The sequence below is a fragment of the Geotrypetes seraphini genome, chromosome 8, assembly GCF_902459505.1.
Source record: "Geotrypetes seraphini chromosome 8, aGeoSer1.1, whole genome shotgun sequence".
Classification (NCBI taxonomy): domain Eukaryota; kingdom Metazoa; phylum Chordata; class Amphibia; order Gymnophiona; family Dermophiidae; genus Geotrypetes; species Geotrypetes seraphini.
Genome location: NC_047091.1, coordinates 28,759,641 through 28,775,957, shown reverse-complemented (window position 1 = coordinate 28,775,957; position 16,317 = coordinate 28,759,641). Strand labels below are relative to the sequence as shown.

Here is a 16,317-nt window from a genome sequence, read left to right as displayed (position 1 = left end):
GGAGGGATTGGAAAGGGGGGGGAGAGAGATGCCCGTCTGCCAGAGTGGGAGGAGGGATTGGAAAGGGGGGGGGAGATGCCCACCTGCCAGAATGGGAGGAGGGATTAGAAAGGGGGGAGAGAGATGCCCACCTGCCAGAGTGGGAGGAGGGTTTGGAAGCGGGGGAGAGAGGTCCGTCTGTCAGCAGAAGTAATTCAGCATTAATTTTTTTAAATCATGAGATTAATTGTCATGAAAATTTGTAATCGTCCAACCGCCCTACTTCTAACCTACACACACAGGTAGCAGTCCACTGCAGAACAGGTACAACACAGATGGCATGACGGGTTGGAGGGAGGGATCATTCTCCTTCTGTTGCTATTCATCTGATTTTTCCCATTCAGCTTCTTCTACAGGGTTGGCAGCTGTGAATACTTTTCAAATTCATTTAAAATAGCTAGAAATAAATGTGCGTGTGTTTTCTAATATAATCTTCTATTTCTGCATCAAACATACCTAGGCAGGCTCAAGGCGACTTACAAAGAGAAGAGAGAGGAATGGAGAGGGAAGAGGAGAGAAAAGAAAGGCCTGGTGGTCTGTGAGGACTTTGGTTAAATTTGAGATAGCCGTGCTACATGGAAGCAAGGGAGACCAAACAGGCCCATTGGCTGGATCCCATCAAGAATATGACGGGAATGAACAGCAAGCTATTGCAAAAAGCCATGGAAAACAGGGAAGCATGGCGAGGACTGGCCTACAGAGTATCCAAGGGTCGGACACCACTGAATCAGCTGTGCAAATCAGATGTTGCTAATTTGTACATCTGAAATATTTGATTTTTTTATTCTGAGAGAGGAAGCTTGTCATTTCCTTTTTTCCTGTCCCCTTAAATAGGTTACGCTCTGTAAACTCCTCCTAAAACGAAGTCAGCCGTGTGACAGTAAGTGATAAGGAAAGCTGTTCTGAACCTGATCGTTTCTGTAGAACATAATGTGATATACGATTTGTGCATTATTAATGTTGTAATGACTATAGTATGTGCTGTGAGAAGTCGTAATAGGTATCTGCTGGGCGTAATACATGGTATAATACATAGGTTACCTAATCTACGTGCTTGTTTATTGCATAGGTATATGAAAATGAGCATTTGGCATGTAATTTGCATCTCTTTTAAATTTAATGAGTGAGGATATTGGGCTTTTACCTTGCACTTGATTCCTTTTATTTTTGCCATTTTGTACTGGAGGGGAGCTTTAGTAAATCAAACCCATTTTGGGTCTGTGCATTGGGAATTTAAAAACAAGAGTATAAAACTATTTGATGGTTTATGTGAGAATCCTTATAGCACCACAGCAAGTTTTATTTTGCACTATCGAAGGTCTTTGTCAGACTTATTAGTAGACTATTTTTTTAGCACATGTAACAATTCAGTCATAACAACATGGACAGAAGTGTGCTTGAGGATATGGGACCTTTCTGCCAGCCTGGGAAAGCTTTCACGATGAAGGGCCAAAGTCCTAGAGAGAGCACTCCTGAATCCACTTCTGTATCAGGACGGATACTCCAGCATCGAATGGCCTTCACCAACCCAGTAGCGGCAAGAGGAAGCTACCAGAAATAGCCTCGATCCTGACGCAGACACGCTGGCAAAGCGATACCTGTACTTGCCCCTTTTACTAAGCTGCAATAGCGAGTACTGGCGCAGCAAATGCGATGCAGCATATATGGATTGAATGGGATGTGTCGGTACTCGTTACCGCGCCTTTTTAAAAGGGGTCCCACAGTCAAGAGAGAAAGGGGTGGAAGCGAATTCTATTTCTCGTTAAATATTGAAAGGGGGGGGGGGGAGAAAGGCTTTTTTGTTTTTAATTATACCGCATCAAAAATGTGATGGTGAAAGTGTGGGGATAGTCAGATTCTATGTAGGTCCTGTTTATTACTGTTTATTACACTTGACATCTACTTTGAAGACATCATCTGTAATACTTGTGGAATTTTAACCAAGAGGAACCCAAGACAGCTAATTCCTTAGTCATTTATGGTTACTATAGCCTAAGAATGTAACAAGTGACAGGCAAGAAATTATATGAAATTTGCACATGAGTGGGAGAGTAGCCGAATGATAACCAGGGGAACTGGGTTTGATTCCCACTACGGCTCCTTGTGGCTCTGGCCAAGTTTCTTAACCATCTGTTGCCCCAGGTACAAAATAAGTGCCTGTATATAATACGTAAACCGCTTTGATTGTAACCACCCAAGGGCGATCTCTCAAATCCCATCCCATCCCTCCCCTTAAAACATTTCTGGGGTCAGGAGAGGGTGCTCTGCTCAGTAACGTGAGCCTCTTGTCTGTTTCAGAGAAGTGCTAAGCCTTTGGCAATCCCGCAGCAGCTATGTCCACACCTGTGGTCACCCAGCAGCCTGGTACGGTCCCCTCTGCTGTGGTATCTCCAACAGGCGAGTGGAACAGTGATCTTTGTGACTGCTTTAAAGACTGCCCTATATGTAAGTACTGGTGGGGGGAGGGGGGTTGACTTTCCTAATGGCTGTAACATTTGAGACTAGTAACAAGCTCCCTGTCTAGCCCATTATGTCCCTTTATTTTTTTACCTCTCAGTCCTTTAACTATTTGCCCTGGATCGATAGCATGGAATGTGGCTACTCTTTGGGTTTTGAGACACAAAAACAAAAAACACGGATCCTTTTCAAACAATCCTGCCCAAACTAGGGTTGTAGGATATTCCTTAAATTATTTAGAATAGGTAAAAAAAATATACCTTAAAATTCATTTTTCTTTTATAATCAGATCAAATTCCTGTTTCATTTTTACAGGACCTATAATCAAACACTGAACTCTCAAATAATAAACTAGGAGGGTGGTATATCATATAATGTAAGTGCATAGGACCTCACATAACATATGTTATCCCAAGTCCACATTCTAGCGAGCAGCGGTTTTCGGTGTCAGGTCAAAAGCACGCCGGGACAAAGGTGCGCGCAGACAACTGAGCGCAACGCGGAGCCGCGCGCCAAAGAAAATGACTGTTTTAAAGGGCTCCGATGAGGGGTGTGGGGGGAACCCCCCCTACTTTACTTTATACAGATCGTGCCGCGTTGTGGGGTGCTTGGGGGGTTGTAACCCCCCACATTTTACTGAAAATTTCACTTTTTCCCTAAAAAACAGGGAAACAGTTAAGTTTCCAGTATAATGAGGGAGGTTACAACCCCCCAAACCCCCCACAACGCCACCGCGATCTGTATTAAGTAAAGTGGGGGGGCTCCCCAACAAAACCCTCCGTTGGAGCCCCTAAAAACACTCTTTTTCTTCGGTGCGCGCTTCCGTCTTGCGCTCAGTTGTCGGCACGCGCCTTTGTCTTCGGCGGTTTTGTCTATGAACCGCAGTTTTCACATTTGAAGAGAGAAAATTTGTTATAGAAATTGCAGCAACCACAACCTCCCCCGATGAAGGTCTGTTGACTGAAATGCTCATGTAAAAGTGGAGCGTCGGGCAGTTGTCTAAAGAGCCAACGTTGGATCAGCAGTTTTGCTATTTAAGATAAGTGTTGCTGATAAAAACTTCAAGTTACATAATCAATTGGTAAAAACTATGGTGACTAAATTAATGAACTATGATATTGCACAATATTAAATTAGAAGTATTTCTGTTAATTTATCAAATTTTAATGAAATAAAATAAAGACAGACATCAATTAATTAAGGGAAGAGAAGGAGGTCATGGTATAATTGATTATTTAAAAACTGAACAGAATGTGGTCTTGGGATAACACATGTCCTATGCACTGAAATCTGTTTTCATTATATGAAATACCACCCTCTTAGTTTATTATTTCAGGGTTCAATGTTTCATTATAGGTCCTGTAAAAATAAAACAGGTTTAATCTGATTATAAAAGAAAAATGAATTTTAAGGTATATTTTACCTATTCTAAATAATTTAAGGAATATCCTACAACTCTATGAACTCCAGTTACTCTTTGGGTTTTGGCCAGGTACTAGGGACCTGGCTTGGCCACCGTGAGAACAGGCTACTGGGCTTGATGGACTGTTGGTCTGACCCAGTAAGTCTGTTCTTATGCTCTTATGTGAGCCAAGAATAGGACAATCAAGCCATTGTGACATCACTGATGAGGTTGGCTCTGAGACACTGTGGAATGAGGCGTTATGACATCACAATCTCAGCTCTGGAATGTTGCTCGCATTGGGGTTCCAGAATCTTTCTATTCTTTGAGATTCTGAAATGTTGCTACTCCTTGGGTTTTGGCCAGGTACTAGGGATCTGGATTGGCCACCATGAGAATAGGCTACTGGGCTTGATGGACCGTTGGTCTGACCCAGTAAGGCTGTTCTTATGCTCTTACGTGAGCCAAGAATAGGACAATCAAGCCATTGTGACATCACTGATGAGGTTGGCTCTGAGGCATTATGACATCACAATCTCAGCTCTGGAATGTTGGTCTCATTGGGGTTCCAGAATCTTTCTATTCTTTGAGATTCTGGAATGTTGCTATTCCTTGGGTTTTGGCCAGGTACTAGGGACCTGGATTGGCCACTGTGAGAACAGGCTACTGGGCTTGATGGACCATTGGTCTGATCCAGTAAGGCTATTGTTATGTTCTCAAATTTTTGATTTTATTGTAACCCACTTGTACGGACTCTGGGTCCCTAAGCAACCAAGGACATTAAGAAACAACCCCAAAACCTGAAGGTCTACCATCCCGTTTTAAAGAGAGGGCAATTATTATGCAGAACCTTTAATGTTAGAGCAAGAACAGTTTTTAGAATATTTTATCACCAGGATGCATTCCCTTCAACACTGAAGTCTCTCCCCTTTTCAGGTCTCTTGGGGCTTTGCTGTCCATCAATTCTGGGGTGTTACGTGGCACACAAATATGGAGAACCCTTCCTTTTAGGCTTCGTTCCGGGGGGCATGACTGCCTTACGGACCCACATGCGTCTGTCCTATGGCATCGAGGTAAGTGGATTACTTAAGATGGATGTTGTGTTTGTTTTTATATTGCCTGTTTTTACTGTAACCCATTTTGGTTAAGCGGGATATAAATGGAATAATAAACACTTGTAAATTTTTCTTGAGGCAGTAGACTCTATCCCAAGCTCTCTGGACAGAAGACCTGCCAGCTCACCCCATTTCTGTAGCATAGCTATTGGCAGACACAGCGCAGCGCAGGTCATCTGAGGCTGAAGCTGAAAAGGCAAAGGGGAGGAGAAAATGGAAGGAAAAGAATCAGGGAGGAGGGAAAGGGGTCAGCGAGTGCCTGGGATAATTGGTGCAGGGGTTCAAGATAATGTCTTTATATATAGCTCCCCACTAGCAGACACTCCTGGTGGTCTCAGCATTCATCCCCCACCATGCCAGGGGTTCTCATCCCCAACCTTGGGACGCATCTAGCCAGTCGGGATTTCAAGATACCCACCATGAATATGCATGAAATAAATCTTCATGTACTACTACTGTATGTAAATTTATCTTATGCAAATTTATGGTGGGTATCTTGAAAAACCCAACTGGCTAGATGCGTCCCAAGGTCAAAGAAGCGTGGGATGAACACAGAGGATCTCGAATCAGAAAAAAATTAAGGGCAGTACTGGGCAGACATGCACGGTCTATGGGCTAGCGAAGGCTTCGATGGTTTGGATGGGCTGGAGTGAGCTTTGACGGAGAAGAAGAAGGAAGATTTAAATTAAGTCAGTAATTTAAAGTGTGGGTAGGGTTGGGCAGACTGGATGGACCATTCGGGTCTTTATCTGCCCTCATCTACTTTGTTACTATGCCCACCATACGAGTTTTGTGAGAGTCCGCTAGTTAAATGTATATTCATACTGTATATTATATTTTTATATCTTAAATTACAAGTTGGCGTCCGATTTTGTTCAGTTTAATCCCAAAGGGGTGAGGGGTCTGGAAAGATATGCAAGAGGGATGCAAAGCTGAAAGTTCACTTAGCGCAGTTGTTCCGAGCCCCGTTGATTAATTGCCCCCCAACAGCGAACGTGCACATTCCCTCTCCCTTACCCCGGTTAAAGCATTTGGCTGGCTGCTGCATTCAAAATAAATTTGTCAAGGCTGGCAGTCCCCACCACACTTAAAGGATGCATGAGCGTGATGGGTTTTGCAACATTCAACCGATCCTCGGTGGTCTTTGTCGTTTGCAAATGTGACAGGAAAACGTTACACTGTTGCAATATGTTCCCTTACTAAAGGAACAGAAGCTTTCCTCTGCAGAAAGAGCAAAAGAGACAGATACTTAGAAACGGATGATGTGAGAAGTCCATCTGATCCAACACTAGCTGCCCACTGAGCTATACAACCAGTCTTAAGGCACCTGTGACTTTCTCTCTCCTTTGTGTCTATCCAATGGCTGAATTATTTAATATCACATTACATTATAGCCATTATATCCTGTATATAGCTTAAGTTCAGTGCAGCTAACAAGACCTAGAAACTAATTATTAGATCCCTAATGTGTCAAGTTATTACTAGTACTACTTCTCACTTACATAGCGCTGAAAGGCGTACGCAGTGTGACATTTATAGAAGGTCCCTGCTCAGAAGAGCTTACAATCTAAATTGGACATACAGACATCACATATAGGGTTGGGGGTGCAGAAGCAAAGGTGAGAGAAGTTAAGAGTTGCAACCACTCTCAACGAGGTGGGCTGACATTTATAGGCGGTCCCTGCTAGGAAGAGCTTACAATCTAACTTGGACAGACAGACATGACATATATTGTAGGGTTGGGGATGCAGAATCCAAGGTGTGAGGAGTTAGGAGTCAAAAGCACTCTGAACAAGCTGGGCTGACATTTATAGACGGTCCCTGCTCGAAAGAGCTTACAATCTAACTTCGACAGACAGACATCACATATAGGATTGGGGAGGCAGACCCAAGGTGAGAGGAGTTAGGAGTCAAAAACACTCTAAAAGAGGTGGGCTTTTAACTGGGCCTTGAACACTGCCAGAGATGGAGCCCACCTTAGGGATTTGAGCAGCTTGTTCCAAGCATACGGTGCAGCAAGGCAGAAGGGACAGAGTCTGGAGTTGGCACTTAGGGCAAAATCTTCCGTCATAAAATTTGTACTGAAATTATGGCAAATCGTAACTTGTTAACTGTATTATGTATATTTAACCTGTAACCTGTTCTGAGCTCTGAAGAAAATGGAATAGAAGAGGAATGAATTAATCAATCAAAACATATCTCGTATTTCAGTTACAAATCAGACCTTATGCGATATAAGTTTCTGGAACAGGAATATTATTAACCAGGTGCAAAACTCACTATAATAGATCTTTCCTCTTAATTCCCAGGGTACTAGTTTCCACCACTTGGTACATAAAGGATGAAGTAAGCATAAATTTATACAGTACTAGGGATTTGGATAGTGAAGATCTAAATAACACTTGGAAACTCAAGTACGGTTTCAACGTGCCACACGCATAATGCCAATGACCTCGCCCTGGAAGGTATCATCAACCCTGAACCAAACCTATTTTCTCACATTCCTCTTGAGCTTCTCTCCTTCACCTTTATAGGATGACCCCCACGTCCTTGAACTTTTTTATTTCACGGAGAAAGCTTCCAGTTGGTGTTGTACCGAAGCCTGCTAACTCTTCAAATGTTTTTCTCTCTCTATTCCCTTCCTTCTAGAGAACAAGTCCTTAGCTTCTCTGGTTTGCATAGGGGATGCATAATCCCCAGATCTTATATAGGTCATTCAAATTTGAGTCCAGATGTTTGTGTAAACTAATTAGTCAATTGAGTGCTAACAAATAATTATTGCTGTTAATTGGCATTAAATGAGATTTATAGTCGTATCTGCCTATCTGTTCCAAATATTTATACGCAGTGTTACAGAAAATGAGGTTTTGCACGCACAATCTGCATGCTAGGATTTATAGTAGATTTCAACTGGCATAAGTCGCACCCAGACAGTAGCATAGTAAGGGTAGGAGGAGCCCAGGACGGTGGCACCCTCCTCACCGCCTCCCCTCCCCCTCTGCTCCTTCTGTGTCAACCGCACCCCCATGCCACACTAGTGCCCTGCCTTCTCACTTTGTACCTTTTAAAATCTTTGCCAGTGTGAGCAGCTTCTCTGGCCTGCTGCTAACACTGGCTTTCCATCCGACATCACTTCCTGGCCTTAGAAACATGATCAAAAGAAACCAAAATACAAATATGAATACCAATACAAGGACAGATCATCACCATTAATACCAATTTTTTTGTAATTTACTTAGAAACATGATGGCAGATAAAGGCCAAATGGCCCATCCAGTCTGCCCATCCGCAGTAACCATCATCTCTCTCTTTGAAAGATCCCATGTGCCTATCCCAGGCCCTTTTGAAATCAGATACAGTCTCTGTCTCTACCACCTCTTCTGGGAGACTGTTCCATGCATGCACCACCCTTTCTATAAAAAAAATAGTATTTCCTTAGATTACTCCGGAGCCTATCACCTCTTAACTTCATCCTATGCCGTCTCATTGCAGAGTTTCCATTCAAATTAAAGAGACTCAACTCATGCGCATTTACATTACATAGGTATTTAAACATCTCTAGCACATCTCCCCTCTCCCGCCTTTCCTCCAAAGTATACAGATCTTTAAGTGTGTCTCCATACGCCTTATGACGAAGACCACACACCATTTTAGTAGCCTTCCTCTGGACCGACTCCATCCTTTTTATATCTTTTTGAAGGTGCGGCCTCCAGAATTGTACACAATATTCTAAATGAGGCCTCACTAGAGTCTTATACAGGGGTATCAGTACCTCCTTTTTCTTTCTGGAAATGCCTCTCCCTATGCACCCTAGCATCCTTCTAGTTTTTGCCGTCACATTTTCAACCTGTTTGGCCACCCAAGTCCCGCTCTTCTGTCGTGCACATAAGCTCTTCACTCCCTAATTTGTACCATTCCCTCGGGTTTCTGCAGCCCAAATGCATGACCTTGCATTCCTTATTAAATTTTAGCTGCCAAATTTCAAACCATTGTTCAAACTTTGCCAGGTCTTTCTTAATGTTATTCACACCATCCGGCGTGTCTACTCTACAGCAGATTTTAGTATGATCCACAAAGAGGCAAATCTTACCCAACAACCCTTCAGCAGTATCGTTTTATAAAAATGTTAAAAAGAACAGACCCAAGAACAGAACTTTGAGGTAACACCCCTTTCCTCAGAGCGATATCCATTGATCACTACCCTCTGTCGCGTTCCACTTAACCAGTTCCTGATCCAGCCCGTCACTTTGGGACCCATCCCGAGGGCACTCAGTTTATTTATCAGACGTCTGTGTGGAAAACTGTCAAAGGCTTTGCTAAAATCTAAACACACCTCATCTAGCGTACATCCTCTATCCAATTCTCTGGTCACCTAGTCAAAGAAATTGATCAAATTTGTCTGACAAGACCTACCTCTAGTGAATTTATGTTGTCTCTGGTCCTATAATCCACAGGATTTCAGAAACTTAGCCATTCTCTGTTTTAAAAGTGTTTCTATTAATTTGCTTACCACAGAAGTCAGACTTACCGGCCTGTAATTCCCTACTTCTTCCTTACTTCTACTTTTGTGGAGAGGGACCACATCTGCCCTTCGCCAGTCCTCCGGTACCACTCCTGACTCTAGAGACTCATTGAAAAGATCAGTCAGCGGAGCTACCAGAACTTCCCTAACTTCCTTCAGCACCGTGGGATGTACACCATCCGGCCCCATTGCTTTGTCTACCTTTATTTTAGCTAGCTCCTCACGAACACAACCCTCTGAAAATTGATCAGGGTCTATTACTCCTCCAGCCCTATTCACGTTTGTCTTCTGCGGTCCCGCTCCTGGTGTTTCAGCCCTGAACACAGAACCCGGAAGTGATTTCAGAGGAACCGGGTCAGAAGCAGCAGGCTATAGTAGTTGCTCACGCTGGCGAAGATTTTGAAAAAGTTACGGGGGAGGGCATGAGTAGGTTGGGGCGGAGAGGTTCTGGAGCTCAGGGCGGTCCACCCCTGCCCACCTCCCCTTTACTACACCTAGAGTTGGCCATGGAAATTGTGAGGTGCCCTCTGTAGAATAGCACGTAGCGTTATTTTCCCAGCACCTAAATTTGAACGGTTTACTGAACCTGATTCATAATGCAGACCATGCGCCATCTTCGTGGCCTTCTCTGTCTCCCTTTATAAATGTGAGTGCTAACATTTATTTAGGTATTTCAAATGCGCTTTGTTAACCTCATCTCCACTGTTCTCGAGCCAGGTGAGTTAGCCCCTGGTTTTCTAATTCAGTTCCCATTAAGGAGAATGCTGAGATTTCATGCAGCCGCTGCGCGGCATTTAAGAAAACAGGAAGTAGCTCTACCTAATAGTTGGCCTCTGTCATGAAGAACCAGGACTCCTGGAAATTCTGCTCCAGCACTTAGGCCTGAATTCTGTAACCGGTGCTGTTTTCGGTGGCCAACGAAGATCACGCGTCAATCATGCAGTGGCACCAGGTACAGAATCACGCCTCCGGCAAAGGTAGGTGCCGGAAATGTAGGGCCAGGGTTTTCCTACCTGTGATGTGAATTGTGCCACCGTAGCCAAGCCCATAGTGACATTAGGCAGCCTAAAGCTTTAGGCCTGATTCTGGTACTGATTGTTTTTTTTACTGAATTTGGGTGCCTACTAGAAAGTTGCACGGGGACAGAAATCCCATTCATCACCGCCTGTCCCCACCAGGATCCTCTCTGTCCCCACCCGTCCCGTCAGGATCCTCTCCATCCCCACCTGTCTCCGTCAGGATCCTCTCCGTCCCCACCTGTCCCCGTCAGGATCCTCTCCGTCCCCACCCATCCCCGCCAGGATCCTCTCCATCCCCACCCGTCCCCGTCAGGATCCTCTCAATCCCCGCCAGGATCTTCTCCGTCCCCACCCATCCCCGTCAGGATCCTCTCTGTCCCCACCCATCCCCGCATAGAATTACCTCCATCCCCGCCCGTCCCCATAAAAAGCAGCAATTACTTCTGACAGGATCATCAATTCCACAGTTTCTTTTGTGTTTGCGCTGCTGTTTTCCTTGTGGAATCTCTTTGGTGAAACCCTTTTTTTGTTTTCTGTTTAGGTAATTAACTTATAAACCCCCTCTTTTACTAAGGCTGATGTGTCCATTATATTATATGGATGAACCCTGCTTCCAAAGCCTTCCATCCCCGTGGGAGTCCTGTTGGCTAGAGGGGGGTCCTTGTGGGAGTCCCGTGGGCCAGAGGGGGGGGTCCCCATGAGAGTCCCATGGGTTAGGGGGGATTCCCGCTATCCCCGTTCCCGTGCAGACCTCTAGTGCCTACCAGCGCCTACATATGGGCAACGGTTAGAAAATTTGGGCCTTAATCTTTTTCTATTATCATATTAGAAAGCCAACTTGAGACTTCTCATAAAGCACACTGCAAAGAGAGCCTGCCAAAAACATCTGCAGCCACCATTCGGATGGGGCCCACCCTATCCGATTTTAATGACTCGTTACTGAAGACAGCCTCCGATAGGACATTGAATTGGATAATTTGACAAAAGTCCATCATCTGAAACCTGATATGGACAAATGTCTTTGGTTTATCCCTGGTGCCAACTATTTTCAGAAAGTTTCAAGTTTATTTATTATTTGATTAATCGCCTATTCCAAATTCTAAGCGATGTACAAATTGGTAAAATAAATTGTCTAAAATATACATAAAATAGACCATATAATTAACAAGGGGATAAGTCACAAAACAAACTAATTAAGATAAAACAAGAATACAATGGGACAGGTGAGATAGAAATAAAATCTTAGATAGGAAAGAATCAACAATTAAAGGTAAAACACAACAGGAATTGAAGGACAAATAAATAGGTAAAAATAAAAGTAGACAAAAGAGCAATTGACAAAAGAGCAAATTAACATTTCAATTAAGTATTGAATGCATCTTTAAAAAGAAAGCTCTTAAGTTGGCTCTTATATGTTTCCAAATTCTTCTCCTCTCTTAAGTACAGCGGGAGTGAATTCCAGGTCTGAGGCGCCGTAACAGCAAAAATAAATTGCCTTCGAGTATTGATAATTTTGAGAGTGGGGATGACCAACAAAAGTTGGTCGTTTGATCTTAAAAATTTGGGAGAATTATAAGGTATCAATGCTTTATAAATAAAAGCAGGAGTTTTATATAATAGCGATTTAAATGTAAGTCCAGGAAATGATGTCAGAAGAGTAAACGCTGGTATGACAGCAGCTTCTCGCGCCAAGAATGTTACGGGGGAAGGGGGGGCACCCGGGACAGACCACTCCCCCTTACTACGCCACTGCATAGAAGTAATACAGTATCTAAAGATGAAAGAGGTGCTTAAAGCTGTAACCACTGCTTCATGCAGCTTGCATTTAGGGTTTTAACTGCCACTCCATGAAAGTGGCAAAATTTTATTTATTGGGATTTATTTATTAACTACTTTTATGAAAAGATTCGCTTAGATTAATGTCTGAACTAGAGTTTATGCCTAGGAATCTTCCACTTCTGCAGCACCCCATGACACCTTTTGATCGTAATCGATTCTTTCTTCCCTTTTCCAGGGAACAATCTGCAATGACGCCTTAACCATTTGCTGCTGTGGCTGGTGTGAGATGTGCAGGATGGCACGAGAAATCCGTCTTCGATCTGGCGCCTATCATTAGCCAAGAATGCAAGGTAATATTTACAGAAGATAAAGGAAGCCACCTTTAAAAATGATTTATTCTGGTCATCTCGATACCTAAGGGGAGCCTGAGCTGCAGCTTTTAAGCCAGTTGTCCGCTAAAGCTGTCATTAAATTGCCCCCTTTTCATTGGTTTACAAAGGAAATATAAGAAGCATTTAAAATTCTGGAAAGCTATTCCTTGTCCACCCGATTTTCAAAACAATTCACGCAGGCAAGAGGGCCTCCTGCCCACTAAACCGGGCCATGCTTCTAAACATCTCTGACCGCCCATGCGGAAAGTGGAGGCATGGTTTTGGGGAGGAGCTGGCACTTATGTGGGTGCCAGCAATATTCAGTGCCGGGACCTGCATAGCTAACCCAGCCAAGTGTCCTAGCTTGGCCAGGTTAGGTAGGCGGGTGCTGGCATTGAAAATCAGATGGGAGCCGCCTACCGTTTTTCTTCCACCTCCAATCACCCCTTCCCCCTCCCATACACACACACACACACTTGCTCCTGCCCCTAATGGCTGCTGTAACCTCTCAAAGTACTACAGCGACTACTGCTGGCTGAATATCGGACAGAGTGCTTTACTTTGATCTATTGTCATTCTTCCCTCTCTCACTAACGTTCCAGTCTGTTTTAGATCATTTTGTATGTCTCCTGATTAATTTGCACGTAATATTGTTTGGTTTTATAGGCTTGTATTGTAATTTAGAAATTTATGTTTTTTTAATAGTTTGTTGTTTTTTTTTAAAGATTTCTGTTTTACCCTTTTATACTAAACTAGTGTTTAAGCCCATTACATTAACGGGTGCTAGAGTAGATGTCTGTCTGTCTGTTGTTTTTTTTTCTTTGTCTCTCTCCTTGGACGCTGTCTGTCTGTCATTCTTTCTGTCTGTGTCTCTCCCTGGCCCTCTGCCTGTCCGTGGCCCCCTTCTGTTCCTCCCCCCTCGCAGAACAAAGCATGATTGCTGTCTGCTCCCCAGCACACCCCTCCCCCCAAAGTAGCCTCCTTTCCCTCTCCCCCTGTTGTACCATGCCTGCCCCTGTTGTGTGTATGCCTGTTCTTACCCTCCCTCCATCCCGGTGTCTTCTGGCCCACCGGCATGAACCGCTGCTCCTCTTCTTCAAAGCAGCCTGCTGAGGTTCGCCAACCGGCTGTAGCGAACCTCGCAGGCTGCTTTGAAGAGGAGCAACAGCAGCGGTTGGTGAGTGAGGGCGGGAGGGGATAGTCGCCGGCGTGTTCCCTGCCTCCGTGTTCGAAAATGGAATTTGGCACGGAGGGACACATCATGCTGTCAGGGAACACGTTGTTCTAAGTAAGCATGCGCGCTTAAGGTTTTATTATAGAGGATGTACACTGCCTAGAAATACGATTAGGCAGTGTAATAAATTTTTAATAAACTTGGAAACTTTGGGGGGGGGGGGGTTGTATGGACCAACCCGGGCACTGTCTTGGTGGGAGCGCCTCCTCTCCTCTCCATTCCTTCTTCCCCTGTATTTCTAGCTCTTTGCAGTTCCAACCTGCTACTCGCGCTGGTCTTGGTGCTCCTCTGACTTTACTTCCAGGTCCTGAGGGAGAGCCGATGCTGCTCGTGCTACGCCAGTGCTCAGACACTAACCGTAATCGCACCTTAACTGCTGAGAAACAGCCCTGGGAACGAGAGCGTTTATTTAAAGAGCAGCTGTGATAAAGGTTTGCATATTATTTCAGATAGGGCAATGAAACATGAGCAATAGGAACCGTCGAGGGGAAACCCAAGTAGCAGCTCAGCCTTTGTTTTGATCTAAGGACACAGAACTCATTTGTGTCTGTTTTCTTACGCGCCTCACTGTCAACTTTGCTCTTTTCAGATTCAGCAGCGCCTCAAACAATAGATCTGGTAATTACTCTGATGAAACAAAGACAAGGATGGCAGGTGAAGGTCATATGGCCTGGCTGGTCAGCTCATCCATACAAACTGCAGCTTTTTCAGCTTTATTAAACTAACATTAGATATTTTTTTTAAGTTTAAAAAGAATGTATCATTTTTAATTCATTTTACTGAGGTTGACAAACAGTAACTTAGAATAAAACTTATATCATTATAAACTGCTTTTCATGGTAGTTTAATTCATAAGAAGGGCAATTCTGTAATCTAGACATCCACATTTATCTGCTCCTTGTGCAGATAAATGTCTAAAGTACTACCGTGTTTCCCCGAAAATAAGACCTACCCTGAAAATAAGCCCTAGCATGATTTTCAGCATAGGTCTTAATATAAGCCCTAACCCTGAAAATAAGCCTTAGTCAAAGGCAGCAGCACCGTGCCCCCCTCCCGCCGACCCATCTCTCCCTCTGACCGTGAGACAGAAAAAAATGTACCTTATAACAAACTGGCAGCATCGGCAGCAAGCTAGACAGGCTCCTTCACAGCCTGGGCCATTCCTTTGCTGCATCACTGATGACATCATCAGCAACCCGGCAGAAGAACGGCCCAGGCTGTAAAGGAGCCTGTCTAGCTTGCTGCCAGCGCTGCCGATTTATTATAAGGTACATTTCTTTCTGTCTCGCGGGCAGAGGGAGAGATGGGTCAGCGGGCAGGGGGGGAGGATAGAAAGATGCTACATGGGGGGATGGGAGGAATAGAAGCTGCAAGGGTTCTGCTGCACAAGGGATGGGAGGGAGGGATAGAAAGATACTGCACAAGAGGATGGGTGAGAGGGGAGGAAAGATGCTGCACATGTGGGAGAGAAAAAGGAAATAGGAAGAATTGGGGTGGAGGAGAGGAAGGGAGAGATGATCATTGTACACAAAAAAATAAGACATCCCCGAAAATAAGACCTAATGCCTTTTTTGGGCCCAAAATTAATATAAGACAGTGTCTTATTTTCAGGGAAACACGGTAATAATTGTATGCATATAAATTTGCACACAGGTGACAGTGCCAGCAGAGGGCGCCAAACCTACATAGTATATAAACACAAAGGGTTGGATACATGCAGCTCCCCCTCCCCCCAGTGCTTGCACCAGTTATATGGCTGATGTACATGAGGATTATGCTAGTATTCTATAACGCAGTGTGTCACAAACTTTTTAAACTGCGGTACACTAATCTTTGGACTGTGGCTGGAAGGCAACAAGAATTGTGTGGACATCACGTTGACATCCATGGCATTGAGCCTCCTACTACTATGGATGGAGGGGTGCTGCAGAAGGAGAGGTGAGGACAGGCGCAGGCACTCGGCTGACTGATTACAGGACATGCCTCTTCCCAAGAGAGGCGTGCCCTGTAAGCTGTCAGCTGGCGCCTTTCCTCTCTGCTGGCATCTCAGGGCACACAGTTTGCAGTACACTGCTTTAACGGAACTTGGCTGCCCAGGTGCTATGATAGAATAAGCACCTCCGTGTACCTAAATGGAGTCACCTCATTATACAACTGCCTCCAGAATGTGCATCTCTCCCTTCTCCAAATAAGGCCAGCGTTAGTCATATGCACGAATGCATTGCGTTACTAGAGGTCCCATTTTAGCAGTACAAGTTGTAAAATGTAACCCTAATTCTCTTCTCTCTTTAAAAGCAAACGGGAAAAAAGTACCCATTACAAATAAGGAAACCCGCTATTAAGCTGAAGTGGTCAAACGCTAGTCCGGACAGTTAAACT

The 16,317-nt window shown here is 44.2% G+C and overlaps 1 long non-coding RNA gene across 1 annotated transcript; it reads left to right on the top strand.

The window, feature by feature from the left end:
• The first annotated feature begins 324 nt into the window (after positions 1-324).
• On the top strand, positions 325-14,765 carry LOC117366109. The gene is made up of 5 exons (XR_004540494.1): positions 325-919; positions 2,338-2,484; positions 4,835-4,971; positions 12,569-12,683; positions 14,528-14,765. It is a non-coding gene; the product is annotated as an uncharacterized LOC117366109 (long non-coding RNA).
• Positions 14,766-16,317: the final 1,552 nt, after the last annotated feature.